The 17,447-nt window shown below is 49.9% G+C and overlaps 1 protein-coding gene across 1 annotated transcript in view; it reads right to left on the reverse strand.

Annotated features, from left to right (window-relative positions):
* The window catches only part of MSI2 (musashi RNA binding protein 2), a 382,942-nt gene that overhangs the window by 251,890 nt on the left and 113,605 nt on the right, over positions 1-17,447 (reverse strand). The window lies entirely within an intron of this gene.

Below are 17,447 nucleotides of genomic sequence, written 5' to 3' on the forward strand. Positions count from 1 at the left end.
GGTCACATTTTGGAATTCCACCAGTTCCAACTCAAAAAGAGAAGTTCCATGATACAAATGGTTCAGAGAAGGAACCAAACATCATAGGTAGGAGCCAAAAGTGAAACAAGAAAATGAATCTTATTCTGAACACTGACTTTAAGCTGTATGTGTGTGTAGGTGTCTTTTTTTTTTAATGTGACAAAAAAAATGTATTTAAATGTTAGATAAAAAAATTTTAAACCTCAGTGGGTACAGGGTCTCACCAATTTGGTTGCACAAGGTAAATGCCCAATGTCTTAACCTGATGAGAGAAATTCTATCACAAAGCACATGTATATCAAATCATAATGCTTGCGCACTTTAAATATCTTAACAGGTTTGTCGGGGACACCTCAATAAAGCTGAGGGAAAAATGTTTGATGAGACCATTTGAATAAAAGCATGACTGAAGGGGCCCCTGAGCATATGACTTCAGCTAAGGTCACAATCCAGTGGTTCATGAGTTCAAGCCCCACACCAGGCTCACTGCAGTCAGCCTGTCAGCGCAGAGCCCACATCAGAGGCTCTGTCCCCCTCTCCCTACCCCTCCCCTACTTGCACTATCCCAAAACCAAATGTAACAAACAAATAAATAAACAAGAGTGCCATGGCTGAGTGACACCTGGGTGGTTACTGGCAAGCTGTGTGCTGAGGAGCACTCCCCAGAGGCTTCGGTCCTGCACTCTGCACTGTGAAGTCCTGGACCAACGCACCAATCCCACCTAACCCCAAACTCCCACTGAGCAGGAAGCACGATGGCCATGGAAGGAGACGCTCAGACTTCAAGGAGCTCACACTTTGGCTCAGCAGCTTCCGGAGGGGACACATGTGCCGCCACAGCCCGTTGACGGAGTCCCATCTGGAACGTCCCCTTAGTGGATTTGCTGCACTATTTTAAGAGGACACTGTCCTAGCAACGCCACACACTTCCTGTTGCCTGTGAGAGCCAGGCGGTGGTTGCATGAGTGTTCAAAGCTGTGATTTAGTGCTTTTCGGCTCTCTCCAGATGAATGGGAGGCGCGAGAAGATAAGGTGCACATTCTACAAAGGACATTCTATGAAGATCCCACCCACACCCAGCGACAATTCCAAGAACCTCTCGTTAACTACTGGGCATCTTATTCTGCTCCCCCTGGTGGAGCAAGGTCACCTTCCCGTGAACCTCTCCATCCCTCTCCAGGTTTGAATCTCTCCCTACGCTCACTGACTGCCAACTTTTACCACCTAACTTGCCTAATGTATTCACTCAACAGATACACGAAGTGCTAGGTGTGGGAGCCCACATTCCAATACAATGTGGAATTTAATCCACTATAAAATGGAGATATAATAATTAGCCTACCACGCGAGGTTTCTATTAGGACTAAATTAAATAACATATGCCAAAGTGTCTAGCAGGACACCAGGCAGATGCTAGATAAGTGGTCACTGTAACTGAATCCAAAGTCAATTACTAAATTCATCCTTCAAGCTCAGAATGAATGGGCGGCAGAGAGACACCTTGCACAAAAATCTTTGATAAATCAACTCCTGGTGCCCCCATTCTCTTCCACTGTAATTTCAAAACCATTTTCCTGCCTCTCTATGTGATTTCAGATGGGCAAAGACTCCCAATAGTTTCATTTCAGATTTTTCATTCTTTTCTTCCTTTTTTTTTTTACCCATCCAAGTAATTGAATATCTATAAAGGAATATTAATCTGATCCACAAACATGCACCAGTGGCGTTCTGAACTTCAAGAAACTCTGGAAAAAGCATTCCATAAAATGAACCCTATGGTCCCATTTATACATTGGTTAGAGCCAGGTGGGTATAGAACAGGCCCTATTTATATTCCAAATGTTCACATGGACCCAGATAATTAAACAAGTAACGTGTCTTCACTCCAAATAACAGAAGTCAACAGAATATTCATTCCCCAGTAACTGGTTAAATGAAAAGGTCCCCTCTTACACGCTCTACTGTTGCTCAACAGCCGTAAACCTGTCAAGCCAGAGCCCTAAACACTGGGGCAGACACCCAGCCATAAATCTACACCGTCCAAAAAAAGTCTTTAAAATACTTTTTTCTAGAAGGATGAGAAATCCCAGGCCCCAGACGCTGCACCGAAGTGTCCTAAGTTACTAAAACATCCTCTCCAGGAACCAGCTCAGATAGTGATGGATCCCACCCTTCAGCAAACACTAAGAGGAAACTGGTTTAATCAAAACCTTCCAGACGTGAAAAGGCCAGTGGGAAGATGTGTAACACTCGGTTAGCTGCTCACCAATGTCTTGGCTTTGGGAGAGGAGAGCATGGTTGGGGGCCGACAGGGCTCCGCACGGTGACCTCTCCCGCCAGGGGCACGCCGGGGGAAATGGGAGTGATTTACTTCGGGAATCCTGACGGCAGTGCTGCTAAATGGACTGTGCACTGCTTGATGATTTGCATTCTGAGGAGGGACACCGGAGGCAGGCAGAGGACTCTAGAATCACACATCCTTCCTTCTGTTTCCCTTCTACCTACTGAGGAGGACAGGATGAAGGCGAGGCTGCCCGTTGTGTCCAGGCTCTCGGTGGGACTGAATGGAGGCCCTCAAATTCCCAACCATACTGTCAAAGTTTCTGTGTCCGATTGCGCACGTGGGTGTGCATGTGCACGTGTGTGCATTTGGAGTAACTCTCTAGTCCCGACCCTTAGTCTTGGCTTCTACTTGCCCGGGGAACTGACCAGCACCTCCAGAACTTTAACCCTCTTCTGCAACAGTGAGCAGGACAAGTTACCCACTAGTCTCCCTGACTCCATAGTCTTGTGCATTATAAAAAGTCCTCTCTGCCCACAGTGGAGAGAGCCACCTGTGTTTTCTTCCTGTGCTAGGCCCTTTGGGTAACTGTTTCCTAACCCACAGCCTTCACACCAATACAGTATTTAACCACACAAAGCAGGGGAAGATGGCCGCCACACACCAAAATGCCCAGGTGACCCCCACGGGGGCCCCAAATGGAAGGAGATACCCATCTGTTCCAGAGAGGGCTCACTCCAAAATCCACCAGGAAAGTGATCCTAAGTGTCCTTTGCATGAAGGGTTGTTTTTTTTTTGGGGGGGGGGGGAGTTTGCAGAAAACACTTTGTATGTGAATGCTTTCCACTCTTTTGAGACACCAGATACCCACCAAGAACCCTACACCACTTGGGGACAGCCACCTCCCCTAACAGATGCCCTTAATTTTATAATCTAGGGCAGCACTCTGGGAAGTGGTGTGTGTGTGTGTGTGTGTGTGTGTGTGTGTGTGTGTGTGTGTGTGTAGCACGGAGGGAGGGGAGTGTTCAGGCTCTCACAAATCATTGCCGTACATTCTGCATCTAGACCCGTAATTTAACTAAACACCACTGCTCTCCACACCTCTTGGCTCCAGAAAGAAAACCCCAGCACCCATTCCAGTTTGGAAAATTGATGTTTACACATCAGAACTGGCCAAAGCCGGCTGCTAACCAGAGCTGCAAAGAACACTCCACTTTCCTGCTTCTAACCAAAGAGCTGCTTTTTTTTCTCTTTTTAAGTTTCAAAAAATCCGTTTAAAAAAACTGTGTTTGCATCTGAAATGGTCACTCAGAGTGGGGCCACTGGTTGTATTTTTATAAGAGGATAAAGTAGATAAATGCGAGTGTATGTGTGTTGAAAGCAGAAGGGAGGTGGGTACTAGAAAAGAGAAATTACTGTGAAAGATGAGATTGACGGGGAAAACTTAGCTCCAAGAGCTTTGCCCCAAAGATATTAGTTGTCACACAGGAAAACAACAGTAACTGCAAATGTTTCTCATCCTGGCAGATGCATGGAAAGGCAAGAAGTGGTTCTGGGGAGTCCTGAATGGGTAGGAGAGAAGCCCAGGAAATGAAGTCAGCTCTTGCCATCACCATGCTCCTGCAAAGAGCTCAAATTCCCTCTTTGGAAAACACCTGAGCCATCTTCACTGACCAAGGGCTCATCTACAGAAGCTCTCCCATCTGTGGGCCCCACGGGGGGAGACAGCCTGGGGAAGATGAGAGAACAGTGAGGTCAGGCAAGATTTTGCAAACCTGTCTGTCATCTCCATTATGCAGACGGAAAAATCAAGTCCTAGCAAGGTGGCTCATGTGTTGGTTAAAGGGAAGGCGACGTGACACGGGAGAACGGACACGCTAGCAGATACCATACGATTCCATCCAAGAGTCTGAAACCAGTAAACACTCTGTTCTTCAGACTCTAGGATAAAACTGTGTGTTACCATCAACTGCATGTCGATTCTCTGCATCTGAAAATTAAGCCCAATCTTTGTACGGCAAAGACACTATGGAGGCACTAAGATCGCAGAAGTCCTGAACTCCACAGCTCCATTCCACAGGAAGGTTCCTCCAAGGAACGTACCCTCTGAAATTCCCAAGTTCCCCCAGTGGTTTTTTTCCCCATCCTTGCCTCCTCCCTCTAAACTAACACTCTTGCTACCAGCTCCATTATATCTGAATCTGGTGGCCAAACTCACTTAGTAGATAAAACCGGAAACCAGGTCAGGTACTAGAATCTTCTCCAAACGATTCTACAATCATATGTGGAAAAAGACCATAGCGGGCCGACTACTGTGTCCACCTAGGTCTTCAGAAACAGAGCTCTTTCAGATGTAATCGGTTAAGAATCTTGAAATCATTCTGGGTATGGGGTGGGCCCCAAGTCCAATGACTGGTGTCCTTACACAGAAAAGCCATGGAAGACGGAGCCACAGCATGAAGTAAGTGACAGGTCTACAAACCAAGGAACACCCAGAGTGGTCGGCAGCTACTAGAACCGGGCGACAGGCATGAACAGTGCCGGAACGAGCCCTGCCGAACCCTGATTAAAGACTTCTGGACTCCTGAACTGGGAGAGAAGACCTTTCTTTTGCTTTAATCCACCCAGCTGTTCTGGCGGCCCCTAAGAAAGGGATATGAAGGACACTACAGCCCTGGCCTGGCCTTGCTTGGTGAGCCTGGAGCAGGAGCTCACACAGAAGTCCCACCATCATGGAGTAGGGCGCTACGCCGACACGTGTGACAATCTGCACGCCCCCTCCCACAGAAGGCAGGCCATACTCATCATGCTCAGAGTGGAGCCCACTTGGGATTCCCTCTCTGCCTCGCTCTCCGTCCCCCCACCCCAACGCACTCTGTTGTGTGTGTGCTCGCTCACTCTCTCTCTCTAATAAACATGGTTAAAAAACAAAAAATTAAAATAAGATAAAGTTTTAAAAGGATGAGTGGATAAATGAAGTGTGGTATATCTGGGTCATGGAATAGTCTTCGGCCACCAAAAGGAACGAAACACTGACACATGCCACAACATGGGTGAGCCCTGAAAACATCATGCTAAGTGAGAGAAGCCGCCATGAAAGGCCACACGTGGTGCAGGAGTCCGTTCACGTGAAGGTTAGTAACAGGGACGCTAGAGAGATAGAAAGTACATCAGGGGCTGCTCAGGGCTACGGGAGAGGGGTGAGGACGGCTGTAGAGAGTATGGGGGTTCTTTCTCGGGTCATGATAAGGTACTAAAATTGACTGTGGAACAGCGCCTGGGTGGCTCAGTCGGTTAAGCATCCGACTTTGGCTCAGGTCATGATCTCACGGTTTCTGAGTTCAAGGCCCGTATCGGGCTCTGTGCTGACAGCTCAAAGCCTGGAGCCTGCTTCGGATTCTCTGTCTCCTCTCTCTCTGCCCCTCCCCTGCTCTTGCTCTGTCTGTCTCTCAAAAATAAACATTAAAAAAATAGTTTAAAATTGACAGTGGAGATGGTGCACGTACATATCTGTGATACACTAAAACCACTGAACTGTACTCCTAAATGGGTAAATTGTATAGCCTATGACTATCTCAATAAAGTTGTTCCTTTTTGTTTGTTTCATGACGGGCCAAAAAGATCCTTAAATCGAGAGTCTGACTGCAAAAAGGGCTTAAAGGAAACCCGAGGCTCAAGAGCGTGTGCTCTCCCCACTGCTTCACCCACCAACTAACACCACGGGCTTGTGCTCGGATTCACCCCTTGCTGACCACTGGACCAAGGTGTAACAGTATTCGATGTTGCCAACTGCAGAAGTTAATTTAACTTCAGAGGAAACTAATTATAAACATAACCCCAAATGTTTCTCGGAGCTCTCTCTTCCCATCTATAGCTATTAGCCAGAGACCACTAGGGTTCAGGCTACAATTTGGCATTCCCTCTAAATAGCTTTAAAATTGGAAGAGGAAAAAAAAAATAGCCTTAATCTATATGGGGCTAGAATATAATTTACACACAATTATCCGACATAGTCGGGTTACAACATTACCTCTGATTAAAACAACAGTAACTCACCTGAAGGAGAACGTGATCTTGTAATGAAATGATCAGCCTGCCTCCAATGCCCGCTCCCCCACACCTCTGCCCTCTCTGCCTGACTCCCTCCCAGGCTAATTTAAAAATACCGCTTCCTCTTACCCCTGGGGGGAAAAGCTTCAGCCCCCTTGGGTGACCTGTCCACAGATTGGTATCACAGAGTAATATCCTCGACGAAGCACTCAGACAGGGGGCTCCGGGAGGTAAGAGAAAAACGTGTGGAGATGGAGGGTTGCCTTGGAAAGCACAGGAAATTAAGGACCACAAGCCACGCGTCAACTGCCGCTGAGCGAGGCGGCTGGCCGGCCGTCACCCCAACCCCAGGCACCCAAGCTGTTCTGTGTCCGCAGGGAGGCTCTCCGTCACTCCGTCCTTCTTGGAGCCCCCACCCACTAATGCGACAGAGTGCGTCCCAGGAGGCCCCGGCAACTCTCTCCAGTGTTCTAATGATTGCTGATAGGCAGATGCAATTAAAACCCATAATCTTTTACAGCGGCTGTATTAAGCGAAATTAAGTAAGTACCCTTTCCTGTTACGGAGTGTGCATGGCAGCCAGGCCTTTCTGCATACCAAGGAGGCAGCCCATGCGGATTCTTCATGAACCTCAGACAGAGGTGGAGCTGGGGGGCCAGCCGGGACGGCGCGGCCGGGGCGAACGCGGTTCCTTCCACCTGCTCCCGTCATTCCCACTGTGGGGCCTGGTGGAATTCTCCCGAAGACCTGGAGGATGCCTCACCGAGGGGCAGAGCCCTGGAAACGCTGACGCCGATGGTCAGGGGCCCCAGGGCTAACGCGGAGGTCCCAGGTGATCCGGCCTACAGCAGTGAGCCAAACACACAACGACCATGACTTTCAAACATGCCCTCTCTGTGCACCTGCCTGCATTTTCAGGCACATGTGTGCAGGCGGAGGCAGACTAAAGAACATCCTGGTGGGTCAGACGAGATTAGGTGAACTCTCCTAACGGTTCTGTCGTCACTTTGCCCCCTGAAAATTAGGCCTAAAACCCTGGCCCGGGTAGCATAAACTGAAGCAGCACATGTGGAATTAAAACCCCAAGAGGGCCGCCCACAGGGGTTCCTCACCCTCCGACAAGGGCAGGAGCCCAGGCCTCTAACACAGACCCTTCGCGGGCCTTCTTCCCCGGCTCCAGCCTCCAGGGCGCCCCAGTGCAGGCTGAGAGGCGCCAGAGGCCTTCTCGAGGCCAGGGGCTGGGGGGAGGGATTGCTCAGAGCTCCCCTTCCTACCTCCCAAACTGCTCTCTCCTTAAAACAGTTCAGCTGGGTAGCAACCACCTGCCACACGTGTTTTCTCCACAGAAGCTCAGCGCTTCCCAGTTTGCGGCCGCCAGCAGTAAACACCCAAGCCTCGCAGACCGCCGTGGGGGCCCTGCCTCCTTCCTCCACGGGGTGCTTCGGAAGGAAACCTCGAGGCTGAGGAGCTATGGCTGAAAGTATGGCTGAGGAAAACCAAGCTTGGGAGGGTCCTCTATGCTCTGCCTTCTGGGGAAGATGGCCTGAGACAAAGAAACTTCTAGAACCCGCCCCGGTAAGACAGGACCTGTTCTCCCTCAGCGAGGACCAAACAGCTCTTTGGTCTTCGTAGGAGGGAAAGCACAGGAACTTTGCCAGCAGGCGGGCTCTGAAGCCAGGGCGGCCCATCCCCCAAGCCCTCCAGTTGATTCCGTGAAAGGAACAAATGGCAGCCTTAACCCTTAGCCTTGATTACCTTCATTAGCATATTTTAGATGCACGAGGCAATCAGTTCTTGATGAGCAAGGTCTACCTAATGCACAGAGCTGGGCCAGGCTGCAGGGAGCGCCCGGAGCGCCCCGCAGCACCTCACATCTCCTGGGGCATCTCGTAAACCTAGCGACGGCAGCCCCACCTTGGCGATGCTGATCTCGTGGGTCCGCAGTGAGGCCCGGGCATCGCTAGTTTTTAAACATTCTCCAGAAGATTCTACAGTGCCATCAGGGCTCTAGGAGAAGCGGCGGGAACCAGGGAACACTGGTGTGAGTCCCAGCTCAGCCACTTCTTTAGTGTAACTGTAGGTAAGCCATGTGTAGAGTGGGGCAATAGCTAGGCATTGCAAGGCGTGTCGAATGCACCTGGCACATAGTAGGGTCTCAAAAAGGGACTGCTGAATTACAGGAGAGTGACACTAGAGACCAAGGGGTATAAGACGATAACTGTGGAGAACGGGCTCTGGCGGCACAACATCCTCGTTCATTTATTCTCTCATCAAAGGTGATCTGAGGACCTACTGTGTGCCACGTGCTGTGCATGTTAAGTGGAATAAGATCTGGTGTCTGGTCTGACGGAGCTTCCTGTCAAACAAGAGGCTGTGTTACGGTAGCAAGGGGGGCTCTGGGAGCTCAGGGCCGGGCATGACCTGCAGCCTGAAGGTCAGCGGCGGGCAGCCAGGAAAGAAAGGGGAGTAGGGCCTCCCCAGCAGGAGCAGCAATATCTTCAACATTCACTGCAGGATTCAGTGGACCTGAGCGACTACAGCCAAGGTGGCAATGGAATGCAGGGAGGACAGGGGCCAGGCTGGACAGGGAAGGCCCTACAGGCCAGGGGCTGAAACAGGGAAGCCACTCTTCACTCAGGCCAAGACAGAGAAAAGCAGGGCCATCGTGGGGGGCTGGGTCATTTCACGCTAGATGTCGGCAAGGAGGCCTGGGCAAGAGTGAGAAGAAAAGCAAGGCACCAAGACACCATGGGCCCGGGGTCAGTTTCCCATCAGCAGGGCCCTGCTCCACCATTCCACTGTTCCAGAGACATCGGGCCTGGGGCGGTAGAGGGGTCAGGGGGGCAGGTGGGGGAGGCGTCAGGGGAGATAAGCACATTGCACCCTTGGCATGGTCGTCTTTGGAAACACACTTAGCCATCTGTTAGGTCATAAATTTTACTTGTCAAGAAAAAAAGTCAAATTTACACACACACACATACACACACACACATACACACCCCAGGATGTGTTGTCTGGCCCCTGCCAGTTGCCACAAGTAACTTCCTTTGAGGGCAAAGGGGAAGCCAAGGAGCATTTGCAGTGAAAGAGAGAAGCCAAGATAATTATGAGCAAGTCTTTCGGCCATTTATTAAATGTCTAACCCCTAAAGGGATGGAAGGCGATCTTTCTAAATCCGAGAGGGTTCTGGAGGCTGAAGAGGGGATCAGATGTGGAGACTCTGAAGGTGGGAGGGCCAGGTTCCAACCCCAGCACCCTGAGCCAGTCACGTGATAGAGTAGAAAAAAGAGCAACCCAGGAAGCTCAATCACATGTGTACTACATGACCCTGACCCTGACTGAGCTTCTCTGAACTTGGGTTTCTCCTTCTACTAAATGAGATTAAAAGAGTTAACATGTGGGCCCCTGGGTGGCTCAGTCAGTTAAGCGTCTGACTCCGACTCAGGTCATGATCTCGAGGTTCGAGGGTTCAAGCCCTGCGTCAGGCTCTACGCTGACAGCTCACAGCCTGGAGCCTGCTTCAGGTTCTGTGTGTGTCTCCCCTGCTCACATCCTGTCTATCTCTCGCTCTCAAAAATGAACAAATATTTAAGAAAAAAATTTTTAAAGAGTTAACACATGAAATGCATTTAGCACTGAGACGGAATGACAGGCACACAAAAGTTCCCCTTCCCTTCCCCTCACCCCCCATCAGGTCACCTCTATCTGCTTGGCTGTGAGTAGGGATCAAACCTTCCCTGCCTGTCCCCAGGGACTACACAACAGACAGAGAAGCACTTGGAAAAGGCATGAAGCATACTCTGCAAACCCAATGACTCATTACAACCGATTATGCATCTCTCCAATTTCTCAGGCACCACGCGAAATCAGCCCACCTCCAGCACCGGCCCAGGGCAACCATGGTTTTCCAAGGCTGATGGTGCTCCAGCAAAATGGATGCCATCACAGTGCAAAAGCAATGTCTTTATCTGCCTTGCCCTAGACAGCCCCTTACCCTATGAAGAGTAACAGACTCTTCCACGTAGCAAGGTCATTCTCTATAAGAGATAAAACTGACCAGGCCTCGGAGGTAATAGTATTTCTCTGCTACACCCATATCGTAATATGTCTGTGTTCTCCTCCTGCCAGGAACATATTTCTATAAATCCTCACATAACAGAAAACTTTATTTTCCAGAGGGACAAGCGAGGGGGGGAAAGGAAACAACATTCGCAGCAAAAACATCACCAATCAAACTGAACGCAGTCTGCCAGGAACTTTACTAAATGTGCAGTGTTACAGATGTTTTATAGTCATGTTGGTCTGTTCTATTTAAAACCCTTGCATTGGGCCAACCAAACAATGGAAAAGAGAGAAAGAAACAGATCTGTTCCCCAGCGTGCCCAACCCAGCTAACTGGTCTGGGCTGGATGTTTATTGAGGCAAAGAGGGAACTGGGGACCTGTAGCTGTCAGCCAAAACGTGGGGGGCTCATTTCGTAGTTCCCTCCGGAGAGCTGTCAAATCAGCCACACGGCCCGGCAAATGGTGCACGGTCTCTCGGAAGGGCCCTTCATCCTGGAAGACCAGGGTCTTCTATGGGAAAATTGCTCTGCACCTGGCAAGTGCTTAATAAAATCTGGTTCCCTTCCCTCAAGGAAGAACAATCTGCCCAGTTAAGCCTCATTTGTCCAACAACACTCCTTCATTCCCCTCCACAAACATTTGTTCGGTGCCTGCTGTGCAAAAAAGGTACTGAGCTAGGGCTCCACAGCCAATGCACTATGGTCAGGACACAGCCCTCCTCACCCTACCCCCGCCGGAATGGAAGCCTTATAAGGGAGGACCATGGTCAAGCAACCCCCAGAATGGAAGCTTCCTAAAGTTAAGGACTTTTGTCTGTTTTGTTCACCAGTCTATACCTAGTACCTAGAAGACTGCCTGGCATACAGTAGGCACACAATAAATATGGGCTGAACAAATGAGTGAATGAATATTTCCTGCCCTGAAATACCCAGTCTGTGGATGATTCCAGGTCCCGGAGCACCACCTCGCTTCCCTTCTTTTCCCGTGGGTAATTCCGAGCACTGCTTGTGGCTGGCACAAGGAGATCAAAGGCTTCATTCCTAAGAACAGCTGGCCAAAGTTCTATTCAAGAGCAGACATCCAAGAACAGACAGACTGCCGCACTGGACAGTCGTGCTGGACAGAGGCAGAGAAACCTTCCCCTGCTATTTAGACACACACAGCTGGCGATCTGTTTGTTAGAGGCATCTTTACATATAAGAAGGACAATTGATGACTCGGGATATGAAACCATTTAAAAGGTCATGTGAAATAGAGAAGGGCCTGAAATACCCAGTAATCACAGATTCAGCAACAACATCCAGGGTCTGTATCACTAGGCCCTGGTTAATTCCATTCGACACCAGACATTAATGACCACCTAGTTCCCACCAGCCCAACCTAAACGATTTCTCTTAGAGCTCTCACATGGGCCTGACGAAAACACACAATGGCAGAAGTATGCAAAAAAAGACAGAGGGATCAACACTAAACCTCCATCAGGAGAGTCAGAGAAGGCTTCAAAGAGGAAATGCCTAACTAGGGTCTCAAAGGGCGAGCAGGAGTCTTCCAGGAAGACAAGAAAGAAAAGCAGGCAGAGTCACAGCAGCATGAAAATACCAGTGTTTCAGGCACTAACAGTTTGGCACTACCAGAAATTAGGTGGAAAAGAGAGTTTGATGGGAGATAAGGACAGAGGCAAGGGTTAGATCACAAAGAGTCTTGTAGACCATAACTGAGGAGACTAACCTTCATCCCCTTTAGACAAAGGGCCAATGATTTTAAGCAAAGGAATAACATGGCCAGCTTTGTATTTTAGATAAGTCACTCTGTAGAAGACAGATTGGAGCACTTGCAAATAGAGACCGTAAGAACGGTTAGAAGCTTATCATAATAGCCCAAGATGAAGGGACCTTGAACTAAAGCAAGGATCCTTTGCATAACAAAGCAGGAAGAGATTTAAGAGAGAGGAGACAAAATTATCAGCCCTGGGTAAAGGGCCAGATGCAGAGACGAGGGAGAGGAAGTCACCAATCGAGATAAGGAACTCGGTAGAGGCAGGTTTGCAGAGGAAGGATAAATGTGTTCGTTTGGGTACATTAAATTTACAGTGCCCATAAGACAATTCTGTGTATCTGTTCTGGACCTCAGGAGAAAGATCAGGACAGAGGACTCAGAGTGAATGCACTAGGTGCAATCCCAACATCTTTTGGAAACCCAAAGAACCAGTAGAGAAGCAAGAGCAAACTGTCTCACCAACTATGGCATATGGCCCCTTGGTCTACGTCCCTTCCCTTGACTATGAGTCAGCCTGTGATGGCTTCAACCAGCAGAACAGAGCAGAACAGATGGTGTGTGACCTCCAGTACTGGGTGACAAAAGGTGCTGCAGCTTCCAGCTTGTCTGCCCGACCGTGTACCCTCGGAGTCCTGAGCCATGGAGTAAGACGTCCAACTACCCCAAAGCTGCCATGTTATAAGGGAGCCCAGCTACACAGACAGACCACCTGTTGGAACTCCATTCTTGGAGCCATCCCTGCCCAGGCACCAGACGTACGAGTGAATAAGCCTTCAGATAATTCCGGCCCGTTGCCAACAGATCACCATCAACATTTAAGTCTTCCCAGCTGAGGCCCTAAACATGGCAAACCACAAACCAACGATCCTGCTGTGCCCTGTCCAAATTCCTGACCCAGTTAACTCCCTGAGCATGATAAAATAGTTGCTTGGGGCTGCTAAATTCAGGGGTCATTTGATACAGAGCAATAAAGACTGTTACACCAAAGTTAGGGCGTTTCAAATGGAAGGGGATGGTCAATGAGTCCAGCAACACACAGATTTCATAAAGACGTTTAGCAAGGTAAGGAGGCATTCGTTGTCAAGTTTCACCAGCTCCACACCTCAGGCACACCTTGTCCCTGACCAATCTCGGTACGTGAAGTACCAGCAGCAGGCGGGGCCCAACAGCAAACTCCACGATGCCCCATGAGTAACTCCCACAGAGGCCCAAGGGCATGCCAGGCCCCGGAGTGGCTTGGCAGTCTGTGGTTAGTTCGGAGCTTTCACTGGGAGAAAAAACCTTCCTGCAGACGGCAACTGGCACCGAAGATTCACCCTTGAAGGGCAGAACTGGCCCAGGGCACACTGCCATATGCTTGCGGTGGTCAACTCTGCCCTTAGAAAGGTAGAAGCCTCTAAAAGTCAGGCTTTTTTTTTGTTCCTACAGAGAAATGGTTTTTATATTGGTTACCACTGTAAATATCAATAGTTCCAAGAGGCCACCTTACAGCAGCCATCTGTTTTAGAAGTGCTTTCTCGCCCTCGGCCAAAGGCCCTTTTGTGTTCCTGTGCAAAACCTGGATTTAATACCCAGGGTACATTTGAAACTATGATCATCTTGCATGCTCGTTCTCCAAGCAGCCCTGCACCTCAAGATAGCTCACTTCCCATCCAGTCGGCAAGTCTGGACACCCAGAGACAAGTCAAGTCATTGCGGAAAAATGTGGCATTCCTCTCCCTGGCCACAAACCCTCTCCCCCTAAAGGCCTGCTTGGTCTTCCACTCTCTTCCTGCTGCTCATAGGCCGTGGCTCCCCCAAACCTTCTCTGTGTCCCAAAGATGATGGAGGTCAAAGGAATGTGTTAAAACAAAGAGACTTAGCCACCTGCGGGGACCCTGCAGAAGCCTCCATCTGTACAAAGAGAGACCCAGAAACACAGTAAGAGTCGGCTGTACAATTAACCCAGAGGAAAGACCTGATCTTATCAGGCCCTTCCTTTGCAAAATCTCATCACAGGAGATTTGCCTTAGTTTTCACTGTCCCTTAACACAATTTCTACACAGCTACCCGGAATGAAACCCTGTGGGAAGAGAAATGAAAAGAACTTGAGCCACTGTCCTTGGCGAGGCTGGGGGTGGGGAGGGTGCGGGCTGATATTTTAATCAGGGAGACAGGACATCTGCAGGGATACTGAAAATCATCGGCACAGTCTTCAAAGTTTCAACCTTTGTTCCCAGGTTCCAAACTACCCTGGCAGCCCGGCCTCCGGTGCTCTCTCCACATCACCCTGCAATCACAGGCTCTGACCAGGGCGCGCACTCCCACATCCTCAGGCCTGCCTTACAGCTGCCTTAGGAAGTTCCGCACCCAGGAACTCCCTCCACAGCTCAGTCCCATGTCTTTGCTCAGATGTCACCTTCTCCACTAGGCCTTCCTTGCCCGACCTATTTAAGAACTACAACAACTGCAGCAAGCCCCCCCCCCGCCGTGCCCACGCCAGCACCCCCAGACCTCCTCCCAGCTCATGCTCTGACACACCCTCTGATTTACTTACTTTATTTATCGTCTGTCTCCCTCCCACTGGAAAATAAGCCTCATGAGGTCAGGGATTTTGTATGACCCAGTGCCTGGGTCATACGTGACATTCAGTAAGTGCTTGCTGAACGAATGAGTGAATGAATGAATGAACATTCTGAAGTGTCCCATCTCCCTTCAGTCACCATGAACGACTTCTTTCTCTGCACCTGCAGAGGGGGCAAACTGCTCCCAAACAGTGGCAATCTATTTCATTCCACATCCCATTATTAGTAGATATTTACCCATGAGGTTCAAGTTCCTTGCAGGAAGAGACCATATTTATTCATCTTTGTATCCCCCAAAGCAACAGTGGTGCTCAAGTGTATAATCTATTGAATCTAACTTAAAAATCAAATTGCATGGAAAAGAGGCAAAGAACACACAGCTAACATAGCTACGTACCTATGCACGGGGCGAGAGCCTCTGAAAATGCCAAGATACGCAAGATACACACGTGTGAAGTCCAATATGACGGCCACTAGCCACATGTGGCTACTTAAACTTAATTAAAATGAAGTGTCATTAACAATCCAGCCTCTCAGTTACAATCAGTCCCATCTCCAGCGCTCAGGGGCCAAAGGCCCCTGGATGGCGCACAACGTGCATCCCCTTGTTCTACTGGGCAGCAGTGACACAGACAGCCCTTGCCCTCGACATCTCTAGTGGGGCCCAGGGGACAAGCACAAGGAGGACCAGGAGAAAAGATATGCTAACCAGTCTAAGGGAACCGAAGACGGCTTCAGGGTTGAAAGGGGGCAGGGGTCACTGCCTGGGGGAAATGCAGCAGCAAGAGACGCTTCAAGGCAGGGACAGAGATACTTGAGAGGACCTTGAAAACTGAGTCAGGTTTTCTGTGCAAAAAAAGGGAGGTTATTCCAGAAGCCTGGAGAAAGAAGATCCGCGTGTGGAGGGGCTCAGGGGCACGGTGCCTAGGGCACAGGTGCGTGGGGACCCGTGTGATACGAGGCTGGAAGGGCCCAGGTGAGGCTGGAACTGGGAGTGTGGGCCGTGGGGAACGGGATACGGGCGAGCACAGAGCGGGGACAACGGGGAGGGACCACCAGAGACAAGGCCACAGTGAAACCAGACGAGGGGCCCTGGTAGAAGGTGGTGGCAGAGACAGAAGCAAAGAGACAGACTCGTGGCAGCAGCAGGTACGTGGCCAGGCAGCCAATGACCCTCCAGGGTGACAGAACATCCAAATTCAAAGGAACTAGGCTGCTCACAAAAGCATACCCCCACTTAGACTGCAAGCAACTGGAAGGCAAAACCCACGTTCACCTGGGGTTTGTGAGAGGGGCTCACACACCCACCCCCGGGCCACCAGGGTCCGTCCACTCCAAGTCCAAAAACCTGCACGTTGGCCGGATCCTGTGCCAGCCAGCCTGGCGGATGTCTGTGTGCTCCTGAGCCCGCTCCCACTTCACTGTCACTGCCATCAGGCCAGAAAGAGCTGGGCCTTCCCAAGTTCCTACCCCGCGGGCACTGGCATCCCGCTCCCAACCAAACTTCAAGCCTGGCCTCAGAAGCTGCTGCTTTCAAAGCAAGGGGTACACAGTCTGTTGGAGTTGGGCAGGCGGGCTCTCCCGGCCCCTCCTGGGCCACCCACTGTGGGTTAAAGACTTATTTATGCACACTCTGGGGGCTCAGTGTGGAACGGTTCCAGACACAGAAGGCGGCCTTAACCAGGTGCTTAGAATTCGGGGCACAACTTGGTTAATGCTACTGTGGGGCTCCATGAAGCCCTGGGTGCATTTCGGCAAACAGCTAATAATAAAAGCAGGAGGAGGGGAGAGGTGGAAAAAGTCAACTTGGCATTTTTACAGGGGATCATCCTCCTCCCCACCCCCCACCCCGGGCACCTTTGTGACAACTTGCTTCTATCTCCAATTAGCCTATGTTCAGCAGCCAATATCCAATATGCGAGGCCCGCTATTCAAGAGCCTTTTATCTAGCATGCACATACTTTACAGAGAAGAAAAAGGAAAGGATTTCTAAAGTGGCCAGGCCAAAAAAGACTAAGAGGATTGGGGGGGTGCTGTATTCAAGAACAAAGAAAATTCTGGAAACCTCCTGAAAGGACCCTGCCTGCCTCTTCCTATTAAGCAATCAAGAGCTGACAGAGCGCCGGACACAGAGCCGCTGAGGAGTGTGGGAGGCCGAGGGCCACACAGGGGGCCACGCTCCTCTCCCCACAGCGTCCAGCCGTCCCCTTATCGCCAGCATGCAGGACGGAGCAGGGCCTCTGCCTGCGAGCAGGGGGGACTGTGGCGAGAAGTAAAAGGCGGCAGAACCCAATCCAAGAAGTAACTTCCCGACAGGCCGACAGCTGACATTCTGAAGTGAACACAGGATGTGCCAAGAAATTATCAGGCCTGGCTTTTCTCTCCCTGATAGATGACAAAGCAAAAAAGAAGAAGAAAAAGAAGAAGAGGAGGAGGAGGAGAAAGGAAAGAAAGAAAGAAGGAAAGAAAGAAAGAAAGAAAGAAAGAAAGAAAGAAAGAAAGAAGAAGGAAAGAAAGAAGGAAAGAAAGAAGGAAAGAAAGAAGGAAAGAAAGAAAGAAAGAAAGAAGGAAAGAAAGAAAGAAAGAAAGAAAGAAAGAAAGAAAGAAAGAAAGGGAGAGAGAAAGGGAATAAACAAACATAGCCACATACATCTCATAAATCACAACTTTTATTGGCTGCTTCACCACATA

This window comes from Crocuta crocuta, unplaced genomic scaffold (genome assembly GCF_008692635.1).
Source record: "Crocuta crocuta isolate KB4526 unplaced genomic scaffold, BGI_CrCroc_1.0 scaffold144, whole genome shotgun sequence".
NCBI classification, from domain to species: Eukaryota; Metazoa; Chordata; class Mammalia; order Carnivora; family Hyaenidae; genus Crocuta; species Crocuta crocuta.